Below are 26,183 nucleotides of genomic sequence, written 5' to 3'. Positions count from 1 at the left end.
TCATGTAACCTTTGAATTATGTCTGACCTCTGGGAAGACTACACTTCCAACTGCAATGTTAAGAATAATTAAGCCCAGTGGTGACCCAAGCACTCAGGAGACAGAGTCAAGCAGATCTCTATGAGTTCAAGGCCAGAGGAAGTTCCAGGATAGCCAGGGCTACATAGAGAAACCATGTCTTCAAACAAGCAAACACACAAACAATCAATTTTTTTTGGTCCAGCTGGGCATGGTAGCACACACCTTTTATCCCAGCACTTAAATGCAGAGGCAATGGGTCTCTATACATTCTGGGCCAACCCAGGCTACACAATGAGACATGTCTCAAACAACAACAACAACTACTACTTAATTAACTTCTGGTTCACATTTCTGCCTATCCCTTTCTTTTCACTTGGTTTTCCAAGATACAGTTTCCCTGGTTGGGATCAAAGGCATGTCCCACCACCCAGCACAAGAGTTTATTTTTAACTTATCATTATTATTATCAGCATATTACCAGTACAGAGTGTGGCTTCCACTGTGACATTTTTATATACACATATAAAACATTTATCATATTTACTACATCCATTACCTTCCTTTATTGCTCCTCTCCTTTCCCTTTCTACACACAGGCACTCCCCTTTCCCACCCCTAATTTTCTATATAAGAGAAAACATGTAATGCTCATCTTTCTGAGATGGACTTTTTTTTCAGATAGGGTTTCCCTGTGTAGCTTTGGAGCCTGTCCTGGAACTAGCTCTTGTAGATCTGGCTGGGCTCAAACTCACAGGGATCTGTCTGCCTCTGCCTCCCAAGTTCTGGAACTACAGGTGTGTGCCACCACCACCTGGCTTCATTCTTCTTTATAGCTGAATAAAGCTTAATTGTGAGCATATACTACACATTGAACATTCCTTTACCCATACATTCTTTATGAGCACCTAGGCTGACTCTGTAACTCGGCCTGTATGAATAGTGCAGGGATGAACAGGAGTGTGAGGACCTCTGTGCTGTGAGCTGTTTTGATTCTTTGGGGAATGTTTCCCAGAAGTGACATACCTGGGTCACATGATTGTTCCATTTTAAACCTCTATACTGGCTATTAACTTATGTTCCCTGTAGCTTTATCAGCATTTTTATTTATTTATTGCTTGGTTGTGTTTGTCGATTTTGTTTTGTTTCTTGAGATAGAGTCTCTATACATAGCACTGGCTGTCTGGAACTCAATAAAGATCCACCTGCCTGTTGTAGAATGTTAGATAAAGATGTGTTACATTCTTAAAGTTGCATTTGTTTAACTTTGTGAAGCTGTGTTACTTTGCCTGTCTAAAACACCTGATTGTTCTAATAAAGAACTGAACAACAGCAAGGCAGGAGAAAGGATAGGTGGTGTTGGCCGGCCAAGAGAATAAATGGGGGAGAAATCTGGGAGAAGATCAGGGAGCAAGAAAAGAAGGAGAGGAGGACATCAGGGGCCAGGCACACAGCTACACAGCCAGCAACGGAGTAAGAAGGAAAGGTATATAGAGTAGAGAAAGATAGAAGTCCACAGGCAAAAGGTTGATGGGATAATTTAAGTTTAAAAAACTGGCTAAAAACAAGCAAACCCAAGGCTGGGCATTCATAAAAAGAATAAGCCTTCTTGTGATTTATTTGGGAGCTGGGTGGTGGGCCCCCAAAGAGCCAAAAGAGTAAGAAAAAACAAACAAACAAACAAACAAACAAAAAAAACAATGATACCTGCATCTGACTTCCTAGTGCTAGGATTAAAGGCATGTGTTACCAAACATAGTTTTCGTTTTTGCTTTGACTTTTAGAGACAGGTTTTCTCTGTGTAGCCCTGGCTGTCCTGGAACTCACTCTGTAGACCAGGCTGGCCTCACACTCAGAGAATTGCTTGCCTCTGCCTCCCAAGTGCTAGGATCAAAAGTGAGCACCACCACACCTGGCTTCTTTTTGTTTTCTTGATGATCAATATCTTGATTAATATGAGATGGAACTGTGGGAACACCAGACCTTGAGCAGAGACCCACTTCCCCTTCTGCCTGGGAGTAGGCAGCTGTAAGACAATGTTTAGTAAAAACATGTTTACTAAAAATGATACAATAAGTTCCTGGGAAAGGCCTTCCCACGGAAACCGCCCTGACCTCGACCTTGTCCAGAGACTAACCGCACCTTCAAAAACCCACACACATCCACCTCTGGGTCAGAGCAGAACCAGCCAGGGTAGAGGAGAGAGCAGAAGCTTCTCTGGTGGGAACTTTTCTTAGGAAGTTTTTCTTGAACCTTTTTGGAGCCTGTTTAAAGTTTTCTTTATATCATTGAACGAGTCTCTGTGTTTTCAATACCCGACACCCTCCGCACGTTCTCGGACACAGGCCGCAGCAGCAGACGTGACAATTGGAGGTCCCACCGAGATCGTGAAAGCGAGGTAAGTGGACGGGGTTAAGAAACTATGGGGAATAGTTCCGGGAAGCTAGAATCATTGCATATCAACTAAAAAAGTTACTTAAAGAACATGGGACTGCAGTCAAGTCTAAAACCCTAGAAGGCTTTCTAAAATCGATTGAGCAGAGCCAGTCCATGGTTCATTACTGGGGAAGCTTAAATATTCCAGATTGGGAGGAGGTTCGCCGTGATCTTCATAGACTTTTACGAAAAGAGGGATCTGAGTCCTTGCCCCCTACGACATTCTCCTTATGGAGATTAGTGAGGGGAGCACTTTTGACAGATAAGGTTCGTCACCGCCAGGTAGTTCAGGACACAAAAGAGGCTTTTTAGAGTTACAAGAGACTGAGACTCAAGCCTCCTTGAGTTCAGGGGCAGAGAGTGATGATGAAGAGACCGTGACTGAAACTAGAGGCTCCATTGTTAGTGAGGATGAGGAGGAGTCTCTTAGTAACAACAAAAAACGGGTAGACATCTCCAGGCGCGACCCAAAAGAAGGACTCCGGTCAGAATCGGTTATATCCTTCTCTATCAGACCTAGAAAATGGAAGTAGCTCAGACTCAGACTCGTCACAGTCTGAAAAGGAACGGTTACTTGCTGAGATCGCGGCCCTTAAAAAGAACTAAAAAAGATTCTAATTAAGGAAAGACAGGACAGGGAGAGAAACCCTTCCCCATACTCTGAAAAAGGGACTCCTCCTATGAGATAACCCAGTCCTTCTCAGACCTGGAGGGAAGACCCAGAGGAGGGGTCCAATGCTGCCCGGTGGTGGCCCCAGTAATGGAAGTTCCAGATCCGAACAATTCTGGACAGGTCATTCGGCATCATAACCCTTTAAATTTTAAGGATATAAAACAACTTAAAGAGGCAACTTTAAATTATGGAGCACAGGCTCCCTTTACACTTTCCTTAATGGAATCTTTTGCGTCTCTTAATTTGACACCTGGCGATTGGCAGCAGCTTTGCAGAGCAGCTCTGTCGGGGGGAGATTATTTGATTTGGAGAGGTGAGTTTCAGGAAAGATGCAGCCAGACAGCTCAAAGGAATGCACAGGCCGGACAGCCCCAGAGAAATGTGGAGATGCTTACCGGGAGTGGTCAATACGCCACCATTCAGCAACAAATGCAATATGACATCGCAGTCTATGCCCAAGTGGCAGCAGCAGCCCAAGGGGCTTGGAAAGCATTGCCTTCCAAGGAAGGAGGGGATCATCTGTCCAAAGTCCTTCAAGGACCTTCCGAACCTTTTCAAGACTTCGTAGACCGTCTCAGTCAGGTAGCAGAAAGAATATTTGGGGGCATTGGGCCTGCGATGCCAGTCATAAAGCAGATGGCATTTGAAAATGCAAATAAATATTGTAAGGAAGCCCTTCGCCCCTATCGCAATAAAAGTCTAAATGACTATATCCGGATCTGTAGGGACATTGATGGGAACTTCATCCAGGGCCAAGTGTTAGCTGCTGCTATTCGGCCCCAAGTGGGGAAAGAAAGACCTACTCTGGGAGGGAGAAAAACATGTTTTAGCTGCGGTAGGGAGGGACACTTCCGTAGAGAGTGCCCTCAAAATAGTACTACGGGTCTCAAGAGACCTGGTTTATGCCCCGTTGTCGAAGGGGATATCATTGGGCCAATAACTGCTACTCTAAAACTGACAGGGAGGGAAATTTCCTTTCTGCTAATAATAATCAGGGAAACGGGAGGAGGGTCCCGCCCCAGGGCCCCAAAACCAATGTGTACGGGGCAATGACCCCTGCTCTGGGCAGTGGCAGGACTCATTTTCTCCCCCAGAGCAACCCCTTCATATCTCAGACCTCCTTAGAGCCACCTCGGGGAGTGCAGGACTGGACCTCGCTCCCTCTGCCCGGGCAATCCTAACACCGGAAATGGGGATCCAGGCCCTCCCTACTGGGGTGCATGGGCCATTGCCCCCAGGCACGGTTGGACTACTCTTGGGACGGTCCAGTACTATTCTTCGAGGCATCCAGGTACACCCCGGTGTTATAGACCAGGATAGTGAGGGGGAGATTAAAATAATGACATCAGTGGGCAGTGGGGTTGTTGCCATCCCTGCAGGAGAACGGATTGCTCAGATACTCCTTCTCCCTACAGCTCCTTGTGAGGCTAGAAAAATTAAAGAGAAAAGGGGCAACCAAGGTTTTGGAAGTACCGGCCCGGCAGCATTTTGGGTAGCCACTATGGAGAACCGCCCCCAGCTTACATTAAAGATAGAAGGCAAGTCCTTTAGGGGCGTCTTAGATTCTGGGGCAGATTTCTCTGTCCTCTCAGATAAATTCTGGCCCCCGCCTGGCCGAAAGAGGAAGGGACAGTGACCCTCCAGGGAATAGGACAGGCTGTGCCCCAAAAAGCCTCAGAATCTTAAAGTGGCAAGACTCTGAAGGCCACACAGGGCTTTTCCAGCCATATGTTTTGCCTGGCCTCCCTATTAACCTCTGGGGACGGGACCTCATGCAAGAAATGGGAGTGGTCCTCACCACTCAGGCACCCAAGTCCAAAAGCAGGGGCCCCCAGATGATGCGAGGGAGGGGCTGGAGCCCGGGGAGGGAACTAGGTAAACTAGAACAGGGAGAGGTTTGCCCTGTGGCATCCCTCCCTTTGGAGACCAGGGCCCCAGGGGATAGGAAGGGTTTTGGCCATTTTTGATGAGGGTCACTGTTGCGCCGCCAGCCCCAATACCCATCACATGGCTATCAGATGATCCGGTATGGGTGGAACAGTGGCCCTTACCAGCGGAGAAACTAAGGGCGGCTCACCAGCTAGTTCAAGAACAATTGGAGGCAGGTCATTTGGTTCCTTCCACGTCCCCTTGGAATACCCCTATATTTGTAATAAAAAAATCTTCAGGGAAATGGAGGTTACTACAAGACTTGAGGGCCGTGAATGCGACCATGCAGCCTATGGGGGCTCTGCAGCCTGGCTTGCCCGTGCCTGTGGCCATTCCTAAAGACTGGCATTTGATTGTTATTGATTTGAAGGATTGCTTCTTTTCTATTCCCTTGCATTCTCAAGATAGTCCTCGGTTTGCATTTAGCCTTCCTGCGATTAACTTTAGGGAGCCTGCCCTTCGCTTCCAATGGGTGGTGCTCCCCCAAGGGATGGCTAATAGTCCAACTATATGCCAGATTTATGTAGCTGCCTGTTTAGATCCCCTCAGACATAAGTTCCCTGATCTTTACATTATCCACTACATGGATGATATTCTTTTGGCCACGGCCAAAGAAAGACAATGTTACATAGCCTTTGCAGAGCTACAGGAGCTGCTGGAGGCCCGAGGATTTATTTTGGCTCCTGAAAAGATCCAAAAGAGACCCCCTTATACTTATTTGGGTCATCAAATTCAACAAACCGGCCTCCGGCCACAAAGACTCCAGATGGATTGTTCAAATTTAAAAACACTTCATGATTGGCAGAGATTCTTGGGAGAGGTGCAATGGTTTCGTCCTTCTCTTTCTATTAAAACAGGGGCTCTTAAAGCGCTTTATGATATTCTTCCTGGAGATCCTGCTCCAACTTCCCCCTAGACAGATTACCCCAGAGGCCAGGGAAGCCCTACAATTGTTGTTAAGAAGTATAGAGCAAGCCCACCTTCGGCGTATAGATTATGGGCAGCCCCTTGTTCTGGTTGTACTTTCATCTAGCTTTTCGCCCACTGCCGTGTTTTGGCAGACTGGTCCTATTTATTGGATACATTTGTCAGCCTCCCCTAAGAAGGTAGTGACCCCTTACTATGATCTCATTTTACAATTGTTGTGGAAGGCACACAAGTTTAGCATTCAAACCTTTGGAAAGAGTCCTGATAAAATTATCCTTCCTTATGGTAAGGAGGAGGTGGAACATCTACAGATCTTCCATGATGGGTGGACCCTGTTTATTACATCTACAGGCGCACAGTTTGATAACCAATATCCCAACAGCCCCTTGATGTCTTTTTTCAAACAACACCCTGTGATCTTTCCCAAGATTTTAAAGGAGAACCCTCTAGTTGGAGCTCGCTCAGTCTTTACAGACGGCTCCTCCAAGGGTTTCGCAGTGGTGGTTTCTTCTCAGGTGCAGAAGAGGGTACCCATAGGGCAGATGTCAGCACAAGCTGCCGAGTTGTTTGCATGCTTGATGGCTTTCCAAATGTTTGAGGGAGAGCCCTTTAATTTATATACTGATAGTGTTTATGTTGCCAACATTGTTAGACCTTTAGAAACTTCTCCATATGTTCTTCCAACCTCCCAGGTTCGTTCCTTATTAGTTCAGCTCCAACATCTTATTTGGCAGCGCATCCACCCTGCTTATGTGGGATTTATTCGTGCACATACTAACCTTCCAGGACCCCTTGCCCAGGGCAATGAAATTGCTGACTCCTTGACCCGCCCTAGGGTCTTATTTACTCAGGAGCAGCTGGCCCACCAGCTCCATGAGAGGTATCATCTAAATGCCCGCTCCATTAAATTTCACACTGGGTGCCCCTTATCCATAGCTACACAGATTACCTCTCAGTGCCCTGATTGTGCCCCTTATCATAATTCTCCCAATGAGGGGTAAATCCCCGGGGCCTCAGGGCCAACCATCTCTGGCAAATGGATGTCACTCACCTGCCGCAGGCAGGGAAATTAAAATACATGCATGTCTCGGTGGATACGTATTCTAAACTAATTTTTGCCTCTCTCCACTCAGGAGAGAAGATTAAAGATGTTATTTATCATTGCCTGCAGGCCTTTGCCTACATGGGCGTACCCGATGCCCTAAAAACGGACAATGGCCCTGCCTATGCCAGCAATCGCTTTGCTGCCTTTTGCAGGGAACATCACATTGTCCATTCTTTTGGTATTCCTCACAACCCCACGGGACAGGCTATTGTGGAGCGCACCCATGCCACTCTCAAACAGTATTTTAAGAAAATAAAAAAGGGGAGTATGTTACCTCCCCCAATATTCAGTTATCCACCATACTTTACATTTTAAATTTTTTGACCGTAGACCATAATAATTTGTCTGCTATGGAGAGACATTGGAACAAACCCTCCCAGTCCTTGGGATGGGTCAGATGGAAGGATTTGATTACAGGAAAATGGCAGCCACCCACTCCCCTACTAGCTAGGGTCCGAGGGGCTGTTTGTGTTTTCCCTCCAGGAAGTGAGAAGCCCATTTGGGTCCCCGAACGGTGCATCAGGCATGTCGACCCCAATACTACTCCGGATACTAGGAATGCTCACCATGCTAAAGATGATCCAACCATTGCTGAACACTCAGGTAAGGGAAATATGGGCGTTGGTGAGGATTCCCCCCCATGTTAATGCCAGTTAGTCATTCCAGCTCCCTGTTCATCAATTTTTATAACACCAATAATACATTGGGAGCGGCTGCTGCCAATGAGATTAAAAAGTCAGAAACTAGACATTCTGAGTTTCCCCCTCCTAAGCCTGATACCAGGGTCAGGAAGTAGGGGAATCCAAGAGATTCCCAGCGGCATACGCTTTTAATCCCAACACACCTTTATGCAAGTCCCAGGACAGCCTCCAAACAATACAGAGAAACCTGACTCAAAAAAAAAATTGGTACTGGTATTAATTAAAGAAAAAGACAAAGACAAAGGTATATGGAATGGAAAATTTTGTTTACATTTAAGTTCTATTTTGTGAGTCATCTCTAAAAACTTTTGGCCAAAAGCCTGGCCTCTCTACCTTGCATCTACAGAGTTACAAGGAGTAGGTACGGCTGTACCCCATGACTGTAGCTCAAATGGAGGAATGATAAAAACATACAGGACTTTTTAACCCTTTTAGTTCAAGGATTGGCTGGAGTTGTTCTTTTACATAGATTTCAATTAAGGAAGCTTCATTGCAACAGACTAATCATGACCTAGGGAAAAAGGATGACTGAAAGATGCATGTATGTTCTGAATGTATGGTGTGGCCACGCCAGTATGTATGAAATGTGATTGTGAATGTGTGAGTGTGAACTGCTAATATGATTAAAAGGATACTTAAATCCCTTCAAAAATAGTTAAGAAGCTACCTAGATTGCTTTAAATATAGCCAAAAGGAACATCCAGCCAGTCTGTTAATGTTTTAACAGAAAAATTTAAGATGCAAATGAGGCCTTGTCAGCTAGTGAGAGCTCTACAGGTTAGATTGGGAAAGACTGCTCACAGACTTCAAATAATTTTAAAAACTTATTTGGACACAGTATAGTTTACAATCTTTGAGTGATTTTCAGAAGTTTTTGGGAAATATTTAATGGATATGTCCTTTTTAATGGGCATCTACAAATAATCTAAGTAGTAATCCCAATTTACCTAGATAGTCAACCAAGGAGGGTAGACAAATCCTTCTACTGTTATGGTCCAGCTTCAACAGTTCAAAAAAATAAACTTTTTTTTAGAAAATAAAAAAGGGGGAATAATGTCCCCAGTCCCCACATGACTCATCAAATAATACACTCCTCATTTAAAAATTTTATAATGTGAATGCCAGTGAGCTTCAGACAGATTCTGGCATGATGGAACTTGAGCAACCATTGCTCAGGTCAAATGGAGACATCCATACACTAGACAGTGGAGAAGACCCTAATTTGGGGTCGAGGGCATGTTTGTGTTTTCTTGCAGGAAAAGAATAAAGCTTCGGCAACTGTCAGACCATTTAGTGAGATGCATGGAGCAGAGAAAAACTGGACCTGAGACCATGGGAGCCTACCTAAGCCAGTTTGAGTGAGATCTCCTAAATCAGTGTTCCTGATTCTTGATGTCATCGAATCTAGAGCCCAAGAAAGAAAGAAAACAGTCGGTTCGAGATTTCCAGTTTCTCAACAGACTTGCTGCATCAACCTTCCGGACCCATGAGTTTTCATCGTGAAGCCAACAGAGAAAAAAGGACCCATTTAAAGCATTTGGACATTGGTATGGACTATGATGAGTGGCAAAAGCCTCTTTTCAATATTTGAACAGGACATGGTCACTTGAAATATCAGACTTGATGGTTCCTATTTCTGGAATCACGACTAGGCCAGTGTATTTTTCTGGAGAAATGCAACTTGTCCTAATGCGACAACTATTGTTCATATTTTTCGTAATGCTACATGTGTAACATCAATGATTGTACCTAATGTATCTGTGCAAGTGCACTTTCTAAATGCTTTCCTGAGCAGATCTTGGAATGATTGTAAACTTTATCAAATTGTAAATGTAAATAATGTGCATGTTATTGTAACAGATGAAGGCTGGTAGAATGTTATGGCCCAGATCTGGTGATGGGTATGGTGATGGAGAGGCGCTATGTTAATGGGGGTCCTGGAAATGGTGGCAGTGGCGGTAGGCATTCTGGCTTTATGCCGAGCTCAAATGTGCCTTGTTCCAGAGACAAGAGATCCGTAACCAAGTATTGCTTAGCTTAGCCCATGGCAATCCCGATAGCCATGAAGGTTGGTTACAGATGATTTAAGGTTGGGGTATCTCCGATGACGGGCAACCTGTGGGGAAGACCCCTCCCACCTAAAACAGGGGTTCAAGGTCCCCCAAAGACGGGAAAGGGAGGGTGACCCTACTTGACCTAAGCCAGGAGTGCCTCATTTGAAAATAAAAAGGGGTGAATTGTGGGAACACCAGACCTTGAGCAGAGACCCACTTCCCCTTCTGCCTGGGAGTAGGCAGCTGTAAGACAATGTTTAGTAAAAACATGTTTACTAAAAACGATACAATAAGTTCCTGGCCACTTCCCCTTCTGCCTGGGAGTAGGCAGCTGTAAGACAATGTTTAGTAAAAACATGTTTACTAAAAATGATACAATAAGTTCCTGGGAAAGGCCTTCCCACGGAAACCGCCCTGACCTCGACCTTGTCCAGAGACTAACCGCACCTTCAAAAACCCACACACATCCACCTCTGGGTCAGAGCAGAACCAGCCAGGGTAGAGGAGAGAGCAGAAGCTTCTCTGGTGGGAACTTTTCTTAGGAAGTTTTTCTTGAACCTTTTTGGAGCCTGTTTAAAGTTTTCTTTATATCATTGAACGAGTCTCTGTGTTTTCAATACCCGACACCCTCCCCACGTTCTCGGACACAGGCCGCGCAGCAGATGTGACAGGAACCTTGATGTAGTTTACATATATTTATTTATTTTCATTTTGTTTTTAATTAATTTATTTATTAACATATATGGATGTTTTGCCTGCATGAATGTCTGTGCATTATGTGAGTCACTGATGCCTGCTGAGGACAGAAGAGGGTGCTAGATTCCCCTGGGACTGTAGTTACAACTGGATGTGAGCCACCATGGGGGTGTTGAGAACCAAATCCAGGTCCCCTGGAAGAGTAGTAAGTCCTCCTAACCACTGTGCCATCTCTCTAGACCCTCAGTGAGATTCTAAAAAAATTAAAAATAACCAACTTGAAGTTGGGTGATTAGTGAGGTGGGATGGACCTGAGTGTGTTGGGGTAGAGGTGAATATATTGTATATAACTTATACACAATAGGGGGATGTAGCAGACTCAGAACATACAGTACTTGTTTCACATGCACAATTTGATCAGTTTGGTCCCTGGAACCCACATATAGGTGGAAAGAGAGAACTGCCACCACAAACCTGTCCTCTGACCTCCGCATGCCTGTCTGTACACACAGATCATTTACAAAATGATAATAATAAGTAAACATTTTAGTGGAGTTTGGCAATAAATATCTCAATTGTATTGCAGTGATATCTGAGCAGAGTATGAAGTGAACCATCATAGGTAGATAATAAGAATTGTAATCTTGAAGACTTTACTATGTTCCAGAAGCTAAGTGACTTATGCTAATTATTTTAAGTCCCACAATCTTGATAATATTCCTATATGTTTTTATTGAAAAGGACCATGAAATGTTTGAAGAATACTGACCAGAGGTTGCTCAGTAGTGAGATGGTATTTGAACCCTGCCAGAGCTGACTCTACAGTTGGTCTGTTAAACCAACTAAGCCTCTACCTAGAGTGAGAAATAAATTGACTACAATGTTATGCCATCCAATTTTTTTTCTTGGTTTGATTATATTCTCCAAGCACCCTCATAAAACTCAGTTGCTGCCCTCACAATCACCAGTAACCATGACAATTATCTTTCTTACTTCAAATTAAGTAATTACAACAATTCCAGCTTCATAAAGCAAGTCTCTTTGGTCTGATTTGTATGAGTCAGATCAACCCTGGGTAAAAAGATAAGATTTAGCAGCTCAACCTGCCGATCTCAGGACAAGGTCATGAGCCCACATTCCAAGGTAGTCCAAGGACTCTGCTCTTCAGAGAACACAGGGAAAGCTGCCTCTCTGATATTACATTAGCTACATCAAAAGGAAAAACTGTTTCCAGGGTCTCATAATCAGAAAGCCTCCAACTTCTCAGTAGGGTTGACTTTCCCGTTAGTCTTTTTTGTTTATTTGTTTGTTTGTTTGTTTTTCGAGGCAGAGTTTCTCTGTATTGTTGTTTTGGAGGCTGTCCTGGAACTCGCTCTGTAGACCAGGCTGGATTCAAACTCACAGAGATCTGCCTGCCTCTGCCTCCTGAGTGCTGGGATTAAAGATGTGCGCCACCAACGACAGCTTCCCATTAGTCTTGAAAGTGTGCTGTCTAAACAGAGGTGAATCTCAAGGTCAGACAGTGGGATTATGAAGAAACACTCAAAGCAGCAATGTTCAGCTACAGCTGCATGATAGAGTTCCTTGGAATGCTTTCAAAATGTGTTGTTTCCTATGCCACGCTCTTGAACAGTTGAAATAAGGATGTCCAGGACTAGTATCTGGGTGTCTTCGTCGTAAAAACTGATGAGCAACCTGAATTGAGCAACAGGCATGACATCTATAGGTAGAGTGGAAGGTCTGCATCTCCTGCTAATTGGAGGTTGCCAGCAAAGGGGAGCAGGAGGGGAGGGGCCAGAAATCTAAGAGTGGGTCAAGGTCAGCTATACTGAAATAGGAGGGGAATCTACATAGACTGCCTGGGGTTTGAACTTGAACCTTCTAGGAGATAATACATCTATGTGTGAATGCTAGGTGACATTGACTTCTCAAATTATGTTGATCTTTGACTCAAGGTCACAGAATCGATCAGACTTGGCTCTTGTTTTGTATTAGATTCATGAAAAGCAAAGCCTACTCAGAAATATATATATCATCATCATAAAATTAAATCTTTCACTGTTAAAACTCACTGGCAACTTGAGAGCCCATATATGGGGGTTAAAAAGATGGCCTCAGGCTGGGCAGGGGTGGCACATGCTTTTAATCCCAACACTCGGGAAACAGAGGCAGGCAGATCTCTGTGAGTTTGAGGCCAACCTGATCTACAGAGTGAGTTCTAGGACAGGCTTTAAAGCTACATAGAGAAAGTGTCTCTGGAAAAAACAAAACAAAAACACGGAACCACAAAACCAAAGAGTTGGACTCAGAATTCAAACTCTGCGGTGCCCACAAGCAACTCCAAGGTATCAGGAAAAGAAAGACCAGATGTCCACTTGTTTGTACTAAGAGAATGCATGTGATGCCTTTATTGCTGAGAGAGAGTGTGTGTATGTGTGTGTTGCAAGTGCTGAGAGAGAGAGAGAGAGAGAGAGAGAGAGAGAGAGAGAGAGAGAGATCCCTTATAGGAGGGAGCAGTCTTATATACAGGCTTACAGCACAGTGGAAAAACCCAAGGTGGAAGAGAAGTGTTTTCCTTCTGCTAGATGTTGACGTCAGAGGGTCAAGGCTAGGGCAGGATGCCAGGACTAGAAAACAGGATGGACTTGTTGACTGACCAGTGACTCACAGAGATCCCGTGGAGGCTGGGGCCCAACATTTCCCCCCTTCTTTATATATAATTTAGCACCTATCTCAGGTGACTAGGACGTTAATGCCAACCTTACCCGTCAATGGAGAAATCACCCAGACTGTATGACCCTCCTGTCTTAGGTTGGCGGGCATCCCCCTTAGTCTCACCTGTCATTGGCTGCTTAATATTTTTGTAGGCTTAAACATAGTCAAGCTGAGGGATTCTCTGTGGTCCTTGAGTGACAACTCGAACCTGGGCTGGTTTAGTGCCGAGGCACCCCTTAACCAAATGAAACATATGATAACAAATCCTATGGCTACAAGGCCCAGAGATGGGGACTCGACCCATTCTTTGATTAAATGGCCTGCCATCTGGGATTTTCTAAGGATGATCTCTCCAGAAAATGGAGGAACCAGGGTCTCATTCATCCTAATAATTTGATTGGCCAATTGATGAGTATAAACTTTGGCAGGAGTAACACAAATGTGTGCCAGGGTAGGCAAACAGGTTTAAGGATGTAAAATTCCTACCTGGACTAAGTTATTTAAGGAGCTCTGAGTGTTGAGAGCCTCTGTTACTTTCCCTGTCAGTTTATCCACTGCGCTGGCTGTAGTTACAGACTGTGAGATGGCAGTCCCAGATACAATGACTGCTGTAGCAGCAACAGCAATAGTTACAATCACCCCAGCAGTGATGCCAAAGTCTCTTTTCTGCTGCATTAAGGCAAGTTGCATCTCTCCAGAAAAATACACTGTCATAGGCCCAATTCCAGGAACAGAACCACCAAGGCTGATATTTCAAGTGGTTGTGTCCTGTTCAAATACCGAAAGGGGGCTTTTGCCACTCATTACAGTCCATACCAATGTCCAGTTGTTTTAAATGGATCCTTTTTTCCCCAAAGAGAAAAACTGGCAAAATGAATTTTGTTGTTTCAAGGTGTGTCAAGGGTAGACTGTTAATCTTCCAGTTCTCTGTTGACTTGGGGGAGGGGGGAACTCACAGGTCCAGGAGGTTGATGCAGCAAGCCTGTTGAAAAATTGGAAATCTTGAACCACTGTTTCCTTTCTTTCTCAGGCTGTAGATTTGATGACATCAAGGGTCAGGAACACTGGTTTAGGAGATCTCACTTGAACTGGCTTGGGCAGGCTCCCACGGTCTCAGGTCCAATTTTTCTCTGCTCCATGCATCTCACCAAATATTTTGACAGCCTCTGAGTGTTATTCTTTTCCTTCAAGAAAACACAAACACGCCCTCGACCCCCAAATTAGGGCAGAATTGGGTCTTCTCCATTTTCTAGTACATGGATGTCTCCATTTGACCTGAACAAAAGTCACTCAAGTGACATCATGCCAGAATCTGTCTGTAGCAGATTGCTCAGTAGTATCCACACTTGAATCCACACTTTAAAGTTTTTAAAATGAGGAGTGCATGATTTAATGAACCATGTTGGGACTGGAGACGTTACTCCCCCTTTTTTTATTTTTTGAAATTTTGTTGGAGCTGTTTGTTAACACTTATTGATGTTGGACTGTATTTTAACAGTAGAAGGACTTGTCTACCATCCTTAGTTAACTATCTAGGTGAATTGGGATCATTATCTAAGTTACTAGTAGATGTCCTTTAAAAAGGACATAACCATTGAATATTTTCCAATAACTTTTGAAAATCACTCAAAGATTGTAAACTATACTATGTCCCAAATAACTTTTGAAACTTATTTGAAGTTTGTAAGAACTCTTTCTAATCCAGTTTGCAATCTAATTTGTAAAGCTCTCGCCTAATTTGTATCTACACTGACTCCTTTGTAGGTGGGGTCTAACAGGGCAGCACTTTTTAAGAGGCTTCTTCTTAAAACCCTTTTTTTTTAAACCATAAAAATTTTGAAGACTTTCTGTATCCTTTCCTCTACTAAACTCTATAGAATCTTTCATATAGATATCTTTGGCTCTGGGGCCATGTTGTAGGCTTCTGTTATTTTTCTACTGACTAGCTTTGAGGACTCAAATCATCAACCTTTCCTGTTAAGACATTGACTGGCTGGATGCTCCTTTTGGCTATATCCAAAGCAATTTAGGAGTTTTTAACTATCTCCAATGTAACCTAAGTATCCTTTTAATCATATCCAAGGCAATTTAAGTAGTTCACATTCACGCATTCCCAATCACATTTCATACATACCTGTGTGGCCACACCATACATACAGAACATACATACATCTTTTTTTTTGTTTTTGTTTTTGTTTTGTTTTTTTTGTTTGTTTGTTTTACGAGACAGGGTTTCTCTGTGTTGTTTTGGAGGCTGTCAGTCCAGCCCGGCCTCTAACTCACAGAGATCCACCTGCCTCTGCCTCCCGAGTGCTGGGATTAAAGGCGTGGGCCACCACCACCCAGCACATACATACATCTTTTAGTCATCCTTTATCCCTAGGTCATGATTAGTTTGTTGAAATGAATTTTTCTTACTTGAAATCTTTTGTGACAGAACAGTTCCAACCAATCTTTGAATCAAAACAAAAGATTGGAAAAGGCCCTCATGGCCTTCACCATTTTTCCATTTCTAGTCGCCAATATTCTGTTGTAGCTAGGCAATTTGAGAGGAGTTACAAGGTAACAATAACATCAGGTCCTTTGCCAAAGATTTGCAAACTTATATGCCCTAATATGCCCTAATAACCTCTAAGATGCAATCTATCTAAGGCTTGCTGTTTTGTTTTTAAGGCAATTTCTGCCTTCTTTAGTAAGGGTGTAGGAAAAATCAGGATCAGGAACCCTCTGCATGATATCCATTCAAGGATTTTAATTTGTCTAGCCCTAAAGTAATTTTTTGAGATCTTAAAACTAATGGAGGGCACACTAAAGGTAAATTGTACAATCATTAGGATGTAAACCAACAACCAATAAAAACCAGTCTTTCTGAATTCCTACCAGAGTGAGCAAACCCGGTTGTGTGGCATCTATGATGATCATAGTTTTACTGACCTCTCTCAAATCCTGCAACAGGCGCCATTTTTCTAATTTTTTCTTGTCGCATCTCTGTCCACTCCTGTATGGTGATCTGTAGGGTCCGTGTCTTTTCTTTATCCTCTTGGACATAATCTACTTTCTCATCCGATGTGACAAATGATGTGGATGGCTTGCAGTGAGGGCTCGGGGAGCCCGGCTGGAGGTCTAGGACTAAGTAATCCACATTGTCAGTATTCTTCTTTGGAGCTGGGCTGTTGGTGCCAATGGGGACAGGGGATGAAGACACTGGGTTTTGCATAGGGACATAATTCTCCTCGCTGTCTCCTGAGTCTGTGCTAGTGATGTTTTGTGTGGAGATGGGACCGCAGTACTGGGAGGGGCTGGAGTTAAAGGCATGGTTGACCTTGGACCAAGACTTGGTGACAGGTGACTTGAAAGGGAACTTGTCGATGAACTTGTCCTTACTTGTTGGCCAGCCTTTGAGAGCGATCTCTCAATTCTCCTTTACTTTCCTGACTTCAGTGGATCAGGAGAAAGACTGGAGATTTAATCTAATCCACCCTCCAACTGAGGGCAATCTCTCAGTTTCCCCTTACTTTCCCAAACTCAGTGGATCCTGCTAAGGCTGGACATTAATTCTATACACCTTCTCCTTAGAAGGTGATCTCTCAGGCAAAAGCCTGGAGATTTGACCATTCAATTTTACTATTAGAAGTTGAGGTACCTGTTTTTAAATCTTTTCTTTTTTGAGTCTCTCTTCTCCTGAGTCTTATTTCTGGCTGATCTTTCCCAGTCTTTCCAAGTCTCTCTGGATCTCAGTGGGATCTCCAATTGCCACGCCCATGCCACAAGCAACTCCAAGGTATCAGGAAAAGAAAGACCAGATGTCCACTTGTTTGTACTAAGAGAATGCATGTGTTGCCTTTATTGCCAGGAGGGAGAGAGAGAGGGAGAGAGAGGGAGAGGGAGAGGGAGAGGGAGAGGGAGAGGGAGAGGGAGAGGGAGAGGGAGAAGGAGAGGGAGAGGGAGAGAGAGAGAGATCCCTTGTAGGAGGGAGCAGTCTTATATACAGGCTTACAGCACAGTGGAAAAACCCAAGGTGGAAGAGAAGTGTTTTCCTTCTGCTAGATGTTGATGTCAGAGGGTCAAGGCCAGGGCAGGATGCCAGGACTAGAAAATAGGATGGACTTGTTGACTGACCAGTGACTCACAGAGTTGGGCTGGGTCCCAACAAAATCTTCTTTTTTAATTTTTTAAAATTTTATCTATCTGTCTATCTATCTATCTATCTATCTATCTATCTATCTATCTATCTATTTATTTTTGAGACAGGGTTCTCTGTGTGGCCCTAGCTGTCCTGGAACTTGATCTGTTGATCAGGCTGGCCTGGGACTCACAGAGATTCTCCTGCCTCTGGCTCCTGAGTGCTGGGATTAAAGGTGCACCACCAGGGCAAGACAAGACATTTTAAAATATTACCTTTATTGAGCTTATCCACTGGAGTAGGAAAAAATGTATGAACAAAAGCAAATGTTTGCTACCATAACTTCAGCATCACAATTACAATCCAAACAGATTTTTCCTCCTTCCCATAACAGGATTTCTCTGTGTAGCTCTGACTGTCCTGGAACTCACTTTGTAGAGCAGGCTGGCCTTTAATGTACAGATCTACCTGCTTCTGTCTCCTGAGTGCTGGGATTATAAGCATGTGCCACCACCTGGCCCAGTGTTTTTAAAAGTAGTCAGCTCAATCAAAACCCACTACTTCAGAATCAAAATGCAGAAATTTGGTGGATAGAAAGCTAATTAAACTTTCAAGTTTCTCAAACAGGGTTACAAAAAAGTAAAACTGTGCTTTTTGTGGAGACAGAGTCCCCTGGAGAAGTCCACAATGCTGGACAGCTGATAAGAATATTTAGCATTCAAGCTGGGCAGTAGTGACGCAGGTCAGACGCCATGTGGCACAGAACCGATCAGAGATCAGATTTACAGATGGAGGGATGGGCATTCTTAGCTCATCCTCCAACAGAGTGGCCTGTTCACCCCCCCAATACACAGCAGCCCCGAAGAATCAGGACCCTGGACACCCTGGGAGACTGGATGCCCCTCAGATTCAGATGTGTGCACACCAGACCAGAACAGTGAGACAGAAGAACAGACAGACAGACAAGGGGTACCCAATTGTCTCACCTCCCGATGTCTATAGGTTATTGAGTGGGGACACCAAATCTCGCTGGGACCTCCAAATAAAAGACCTGAGGTTTTCAGGCTTCAGGCTGAGTACCTCGGTGACGTCCCAAGCTCAATAACCAGACAGTTGGATGCAAACCACAAGTGGTTTATTGTTTACACAGGCATCTTGTGGGCGATTCAGCAGCCTTAGCCAACTGAACGTGCTGGGCTTTAGGGCAGTTTTCTTTTTATATACATACTTTTGGCAAGCAAAGTAATAGGGGTATTGTAAGAAGTGGAGCTACTGCAGGTACAGATCTGGGCAAGCAATAGGGGTATTGTAAGAATGTGGGCATAATTCATCCTTCCTGGAGAAACCACAAGGTCAAGATTAAACTTATCTTGACAGCCTGCTGGTGTCCTGTATCAGCACTCTGGACCAGATGTTCTTTTTAATTCGACCTTGTTCCCTGTCTAGGGGAAGGGACCTTGGGGAATTTTCCACTGAGGCAACCTTCTGAGTCTCAAATAAGGGGGGGGGGTGTATTGAGGTTTTTCAAAACAACCAGTTACCCCAGAATGTGGCAACATCCCAGTCTTCTCAGGTCCCCCAAAGAAGGTCAAGGCCCCAAGTCAGTAGGAAGCAGTCTTGAGAACTCGATGCCCTTGTTCCCTAACCTGCCACTCCTAACTCTTCACCTTTTTTAATAATAAGAAGAGGTGAGATTGTTGGTATTCAGACATCACACTGGCCTGCCCCTGTCACCTTGCAAAATGCACTCAGGCAGTACTCTGGTCAGCCCAGGGTTCCATGAATACTAGTCTGCACACAGGTGCAAAGGACCCTTTAAAAGAAAGACCCCACCCACTTATGCTCTTTTTGGCTCTTTTCTCTTTCTGACTCTTCTCTCTCTGCTCTCTTCTCTTTCTGCTCTTTTCCAATTCTCTTCCTGCTCTTTCTTCCTGCTGTTCCCCTGAGGCAGACAGGACTTTTATTGTCTCCCTTTTCTCTTCTGTCTCTTTAAATCTTTTCTCTTTCCTTTCCCCTTCCTCCCCTTTCTAATAAAACTTCTCACTTAAGCTCTGTCTGCCTGGCATGTTTGTCCCAAACTACCTGTCTTAGTCACTGTTCTATTGCTGTGAAGAGACACCATTACCAAGGCAACATATAAAAGAAAGCATTTAATTGAGGCCTTGTTTACAATTTCAGAGGGTGAGTCCATATCCATCATGGCAGAGAGCATGGCAGCAGGCAGGTGAAGGACCAAAAATTAAAATTAATAAAAGTTTAAAAACTTGGGCCCTAAATCTATACAGAGAAAGTGACTTTTAAAGGTAAAGGAAAATTTAACTCCTTAAATCAGGAGTGAGTGCCATGGCTGGCGCCTGAGCACCCCCCCTTCTCAGAGAAGGTGAGGTGACTGTCCACCACTCCTGTTAACATTCCTGTTAATTGCTGGTTGTAAAGGTCCCCTGCAAGCCTGTGCCCTGTCTTATTTTACTCAAATGTATTTTGATTAAAACATATGGTTACTGCTTTACTCTGTACTTTGTATGACCTTAAGTAGCCATGGAAACTCTGAAATTTGTGGCCTTCAATTTTATTTGGTCTGCTCCTTTAAAAGCTTCTCTTTTTGGCTGGTTGGCATCTCATTTCCCTGTCATGGAGTGAGAGTCAAGCTGGCCAGCTTGAACAATAAAAAGGAACCTTTACATTTGCATTGGAAGGTGACGGATCCTTGGGTTGGTCTCGTGCCCCACGAACCTGGCACAACACAGGGACAGTGCTAGAGAAATGGCTGAGAGCTTACACACTGAGACAACAGACATAGGACAGAGAGGGAGAGATAGCTAGAAATGGCATGGGCTTTTGAAAGCTCCAAGCCCAGCCCCAGTGACACACATCTCCCAAGAAGGTCACTCCTTTCCTAATCCTTCCCAAACAGTTCCACTAACTAACGACCAAGCATTCAAACATATAAGAAGACTATGGGGGTCATTCTTATTCAAACCACCACACTACCTCTAGCCAACAGTCAATATAACTTAATTTTTACAAGGAAAAGTCTCAATATATGTGGTGTGTGTGTGTGTGTGTGTGTGTGTGTGTGTGTGTGTGTGTGAGAAAGAGGGGGGGGGGTTAGGACCAGATCCTGCTCTTCTAAATTACACCGTAATGTGTAAAAGGGTTTTCAAATTGAGCTTTGTTCTTAATTCCCATGCAGCTTTTGACTCCACATTGAAGATGGAAGGTGTCCCACACCACCCATGCAGCACAGACTGATAAATAATTTATCCCTGAGAGTAGCAGGTGTGCTACCCTATACATTTATTGGGAATAAATTAGGATTGGAATTTGGACTATTACAAACATTTGGGAAACCAGTTAAAAGACTGTATTGGACACACCAGACCAAGGAAATGGTGTAATTCCCTTACCTGGACTCTCAAAGAGAGAAACACACAGCCCTGTGATGGCAGCTACAGCCACCAAGCTGTGATCTTGAGGGACTGGGCATTAGGCAGACTCCCCGACAGGCAGATAGGGAGAGGGGCCATGACTAATTAATGAAGACGATGAACTTCCAGATGACTGCCTTTCCCTGTGGATCTGAGACAAAAGCCTAAAACAAAGACCTTGTGGGCTTTTTTTCCTGACAGTACGGCCCAGCTGCCGGTGGACTGATTCAGATAGGACAAGTGTACACAGCAGTTATGGGAGATCAGTCATCCTGACTCATGTCAAACAGACCAACTCTAAATTAGGAGAGGAAAACCCTTCAGAGGCTTTAAAAGCTGCCAGCCCTCAGGGAGAGGCTGGGCTGTGTGTGTTTCCTCACCCCTCATCAAAGCCTTTCTTCAACTGTTGACTCAGTCTGCTTGGCAGGCTCCCCACCACCCCACCACCCCCTAGGCTGATGCTGACCCACACACTGTCATTCAAGCCTTAGTGGCTTTCACTTTCTCTTCTGCAAAAATGCAAACAGGAAATTCTGTCCTGCTCTTTCACGCGTACACATATGTCTTCATAGTTGGGGCACACAAAGTCTTCACTTGCAGCAAGTTGGCCAGATGCAAGATTGGGATTCTTATCCTTAAAAAGCCATCTTCCTTGGAGGTTGCGATGTAAGACGTTAATAGGAATTTTTGTGGGGAGCAGGGAAGATGAGGAGGCAGATCAGATGAGGGGTTCCTAGACAGCTGCAGATAGCTGGTGCCACACTTTCCTATGCTAGTACCTGCAGATCGTGGGGGTGTTCTGGGTTCTATAAATCTAAAGAAGAATTACAAATGGGAAAGTCTGATGACTGTATTTTCCAGTTCCTTTTTTCAGAAATAGTTCTACAGCTAATTAGGATATAAAGAACATGGAGACAGAGGAAAACTATAGTAGCCCTGGGGACAGGGAAAGACGCCCAAAGCAACTCCCACTGGACCTGATGGGACTTGCAATATGAGTCTCACTACAGGCTGACCTCAAGCTTACTGTGAATCTGAGGGGCTCCTCCTGCCCAGAACATCAGGCTTGTACCACCATGTCCACAACAGTTTTTTTTTAAAGATTTTAGTTATTTATTTACTAAATATACAGTATTATTCCTTCATGTCTGCCTGCAGGCCTGAATAGGGTACCAGATCTCACTACAGATGGTTGTGAGCCACCATGTGGTTGCTGGGAATTGAACTCAGGACCTCTAGAAGAGCAGCCAGTGCTTTTAACCTCTGAGCCATCTCTCCAGCCTGTCCAGAACAGTTTTAACCCATTAAATATGATTCAGTCTGAGACTCCATCTAAAGCAAAACTACGGGAAACTGATGTTAATTCACTCAACCATATGACCTCCTAAATTAATGATTTGGAAAAAAAGGTGCATTTATTTTTTTTATGCCTATGTAAGTACATGCATGGGTGCGTACATGGTGTGTGTGTGTGTGTGTGTGTGTGTGTTTGTGTGTGTGTACACGGGTGTGTACCACATTTATGCAGGAGCTCACAGAAGCCAGAAAAGGATATTGAGCCATTTTTCTAGCCCCTCAAATTAGTGGTTATTTTTAATTAGTTTTTTTTTCAAAACAGGGCTTCTCTGTGTAGCCCTGGCTGTCCTGGAACTCACACTGAAGATCAGGCTGGCCTTGAACTCAGGGATCCAGTTGCCTCTGCCTCCCAAGCACTGGGATTAAAGGCATGTGCTATCACTGTCCAGCTGCCACCACATTTTCATTAACAGAGATAAATTATTAAATAGCAGAAGAAATGTGAGTTACAAAAATTTGGTCAGAAGATTGGGAGGAAGGATAGTCCATTATCATTTCAGGCAGGTTACAGTGCCAGCAGTCAGATCAAGGCCATCACATATTGGTTCCCATAACCTGGATGAGTATTACATCTCACTTGATTTTAGTCTCTTCTGTGGCAGGGGCTTTACATGTGCCTGGTGATATAGTCCATCATTCACATAATACATAAAGCTTTGGTCACTTGACTCATCATCATCATCAGAGCTGCTCTGTTCCTTCAGTATGAATTTCTGTCATGGCATTAGCTACATTCATGCCAACTGTTGCATCATAATATCTGCCAGGCTCAGATATGATTCTCACTCCAGAGTATCTAGTTTGATCAAACTGGTGATTTCTTCAAATGCAAGCTTAACATCCTTAGATCCAGGAAATGGGCCACTGATCTCAAGCAGATATATGCTAATACTAACCTCAGCTCCAATAACAGAGATGCAGCACATCCAAACTCTCTGGAGCCATATGACAACGCCCAACATGGAAGCTGACACCATGTACCTCAGTAATGAGCTCTCTTGCTCTTTCCAAAAGAAGTCTGCAGGGCATCTTTGGTGTGTGTGTGTGTGTGTGTGTGTGTGTGTGTGTGTGTGTGTGTGTGTGTGTGTACAGATGCCCACAGAAGCCATGGGTGTCAGATGCATATAGAGCTAGGGTTAAAGGTGGTTATAAGCTGCCTGATATCAGTGCTGAGACTAGAACTCGGGTCCTCTGGAAGAGCAGTGTGTGCACTTAACAGCTGAGCCATCTTTCCAGCCGATCTCTGTTAAGAATGTGAGGCCATGCTTTAACAGAAGTGACACATTTCTCTGGAATCCTGTGTGGTAATCTGTATAGCTAGTGTTGCCCTTTGGATGTGCTCTGGTGATGTTCATCAATTCAACTTGACTACCCTAAGTCATCACCTGGATTCCATCCCTGGAACATACTTAACAGACACTTACTTGCAAGGATTTGTATGGGCAATGTTCTTGGAGGCCCCTGAGACTCTACAGCAACTGCATTTTAGTCTTGATCCCATGGCTAAACTCTGTCCTGATGGTAGCTTGCTTATCCATTATAACTCTCTGACCCTGGTGTTATCTGACTGATTAAATGAGTAATGGCTCAAGAAAGAGTTCTCACTCCCTCCCTCCAAGATCTCACTACATAGCCTTGTGTAGTTTAGGCTGTCTGAAACTCGCAGATATCCTCCAACCTCTGGCTATTCAGGGCTGGAGTCAAAGATGTGCACTACCAGGTCCAATGAGGAAAAGCTTTTTAAAAAAACTTATTTTTATTTTATGTGTATGTGTGAGTGACTGTACACATGCATGTTCACCTCATGCATGTCTGGCCATGGATACAGAAGAGAGTGTCAGATCCCCTGGTGCTAGAGTTACTGGCAGTGACGAGCTAGCCAATGGCTGTTGGGAATTGAATCCCTGTCTTCTGCAAGAACAAGTGCTCCTATCCACTAAGATATCTCTCCAGCCTTGACAAAAAAAAGCTTTAAATCACTTAACTGTTTCTTTAGACTGTCTTTGAAATCCACAACAACATCATCAGAAGAAACTTCATTAGTTTTTTGACCCAGAATGTCCTAGGCAGTGAAGTCTTTGTTGAGGACACGGTAGTCATGTTCTTCCTTGTTGAAGCTGTTCATGGGTCCTCTACGAACCTGTGGAAAACTAAGAGATGGAATTAAAGAGATGCTTTCTACCTTATCACAAAAGCAAATCTCCAGGAATTCCAAATCTTGTCTCCTTGGAGCAGCAGGGGAAACTGACTTGGCATGTGCCAGGACTTCCTTTTTGTTGTTGTTGGGGTTTTTGTTGTTTGTTTTTGAGACAGGGTCTCAGTATGTCAGGGTCTCAGCTTTGGCTGTCCTGGAACTCACTGTTCAGACCAGGCTGGCCTTGAGCTCCCAGAGCTCTGCCTGACTCTGCTTCCTAAGTGCTGGGATTAAAAGTGTGCTGCATATAGGCGACTTCTAAGAAAGGAACAAGACAGAGGGATATTCCAAAGAGGAACTATACAGGCAAATACCAGAAGGACAGAAGTATATCCAGGAAAGTACAGGAAAAGAAGTATTGGAAAGAAGTATAGGAAAAAAGCAAAACAGAATAAAAAGTGTTCTATGGCCAAGCTGGCTGCAGAACTGAGATTTCTTTTTCAAGGTCAGACTATCAGCTTCAGTGTTACTTCAGAACTTGCTAGAAGTATGCATTCTTGGGCCCACCCCCACACCTACTGGGTCAGAAACACTGGGGGTAGGTAATAGCGATCTGTATCTAGGTGAGCCCTTTAAAAAAGTGTGTGTGTGTGGGCCAAGTGTGTGCAGGTGGCATATGTGTGAGAGTGTCCAAGAGGCCAAAAGATGGTGTAAGATCCCCTGGTGTTGGAATTACAAGGGATTGTGAGCGCCAAGCACTCTTAGTCACAGAGCATCATACCAGTCCTGTATCCAGTTGACTCTAACCTATGATCAAGTTCATAAAGCACTCAAAAAAGAGATTAGATCAGAGTTGTTCTCTCACAACATAGTGAGGGGTGTGAATAAAAGTTCATTGTGTATATGAAACCCATTTTTAAAATCTTTGATTATTACCTGCTGTGTACGTATGTACACCATGAGTATGCCTGGTGTCCATGGAGATCAGAAAAGGGTGTCAGGGCCTTTAATTCCCAGGATTCAGGAGGCAGAGGCAGGCAGATTTCTGAGTTCAAGGCCAGCCTGGTCTACAGAGAAGAGGGTGTCAGATCTGGAACTGGAGTCACAGATACATCTGAACCACCATGCAGGTATTGAAGATCGAATGATCCTCTACAAGAGCAGCAAGTACTCAACTGCTGAGCTCTCTCTCCGACCCTGAGAAGCCCATTTTCTTTTCTTTTTTTTTTGTGTATATTTTATTTGTAAAATTTAGTGGAACTACACCATGATGTTAAATTTCACAGGTTTAGGCAGTGATGGGTGATGTTTGTGGTAATGCTAATATACTGATCATGTTATTTAGTTTTATTTAAGATATATTTCTTACAATATAATTTGATTACATACGTACACATCAGGTAATACTCTTAACTTTTCACTCACCTCCCCAAATCCCTAACCACTCAACTTCATGTTCTTCTTCTTTCCGAGAAGCCAGTTTTCTTTATCCATCCACTCAGCTATGGGCAACTATGCTAATTACTTGAGTCGGCATTGGTGACATGTGCGCAGTGGATGTCAGTGTGCGGGGACCTGGAGATCATTCTGCTGATCAAACTAAGTCGAACTCAGAAAGATGAATACTGCATGTCGAGAGGTGACATAAGACCATAAGACCAGAGAGGACCATAGGTGATGATGAAGATGATCAAAGTGCAGTGTTAAACATCTATGAAATCGACTGTTTTTGTACAAATATTACATACTCTAAAAGGGGGGTGGTGGTGGTGGTGGAGTGGGAAGACGTGAATCAGAGTCTCTGAGACTGTTTTTGTCTCCCTGGTGAGAGAATGATGAGGAAGCCATACAACAGTGAAACGAACTGTGGGAGGCGGGACCAGTAGCA

The 26,183-nt window shown here is 44.0% G+C and overlaps 1 protein-coding gene and 1 pseudogene across 1 annotated transcript in view; both read right to left on the bottom strand.

The window, feature by feature from the left end:
• Window positions 1-21,982: 21,982 nt before the first annotated feature.
• On the bottom strand, window positions 21,983-23,775 carry LOC110341163 (annotated as a pseudogene).
• Window positions 23,776-23,898: 123 nt separating this feature from the next.
• The window catches only part of Dtx3l (deltex E3 ubiquitin ligase 3L), a 61,747-nt gene continuing 59,462 nt past the window's right edge, over window positions 23,899-26,183 (bottom strand). The window contains exon 6 of the mRNA XM_040750847.1: window positions 23,899-24,311. The gene's annotated coding sequence lies outside the window, so the exon portion shown is untranslated. The remainder of the gene's footprint in view (window positions 24,312-26,183) is intronic.

This window comes from Mesocricetus auratus, unplaced genomic scaffold, assembly GCF_017639785.1.
Source record: "Mesocricetus auratus isolate SY011 unplaced genomic scaffold, BCM_Maur_2.0 Super-Scaffold_100008, whole genome shotgun sequence".
NCBI classification, from domain to species: domain Eukaryota; kingdom Metazoa; phylum Chordata; class Mammalia; order Rodentia; family Cricetidae; genus Mesocricetus; species Mesocricetus auratus.
This window is presented reverse-complemented; position numbering and strand designations above follow the sequence as displayed.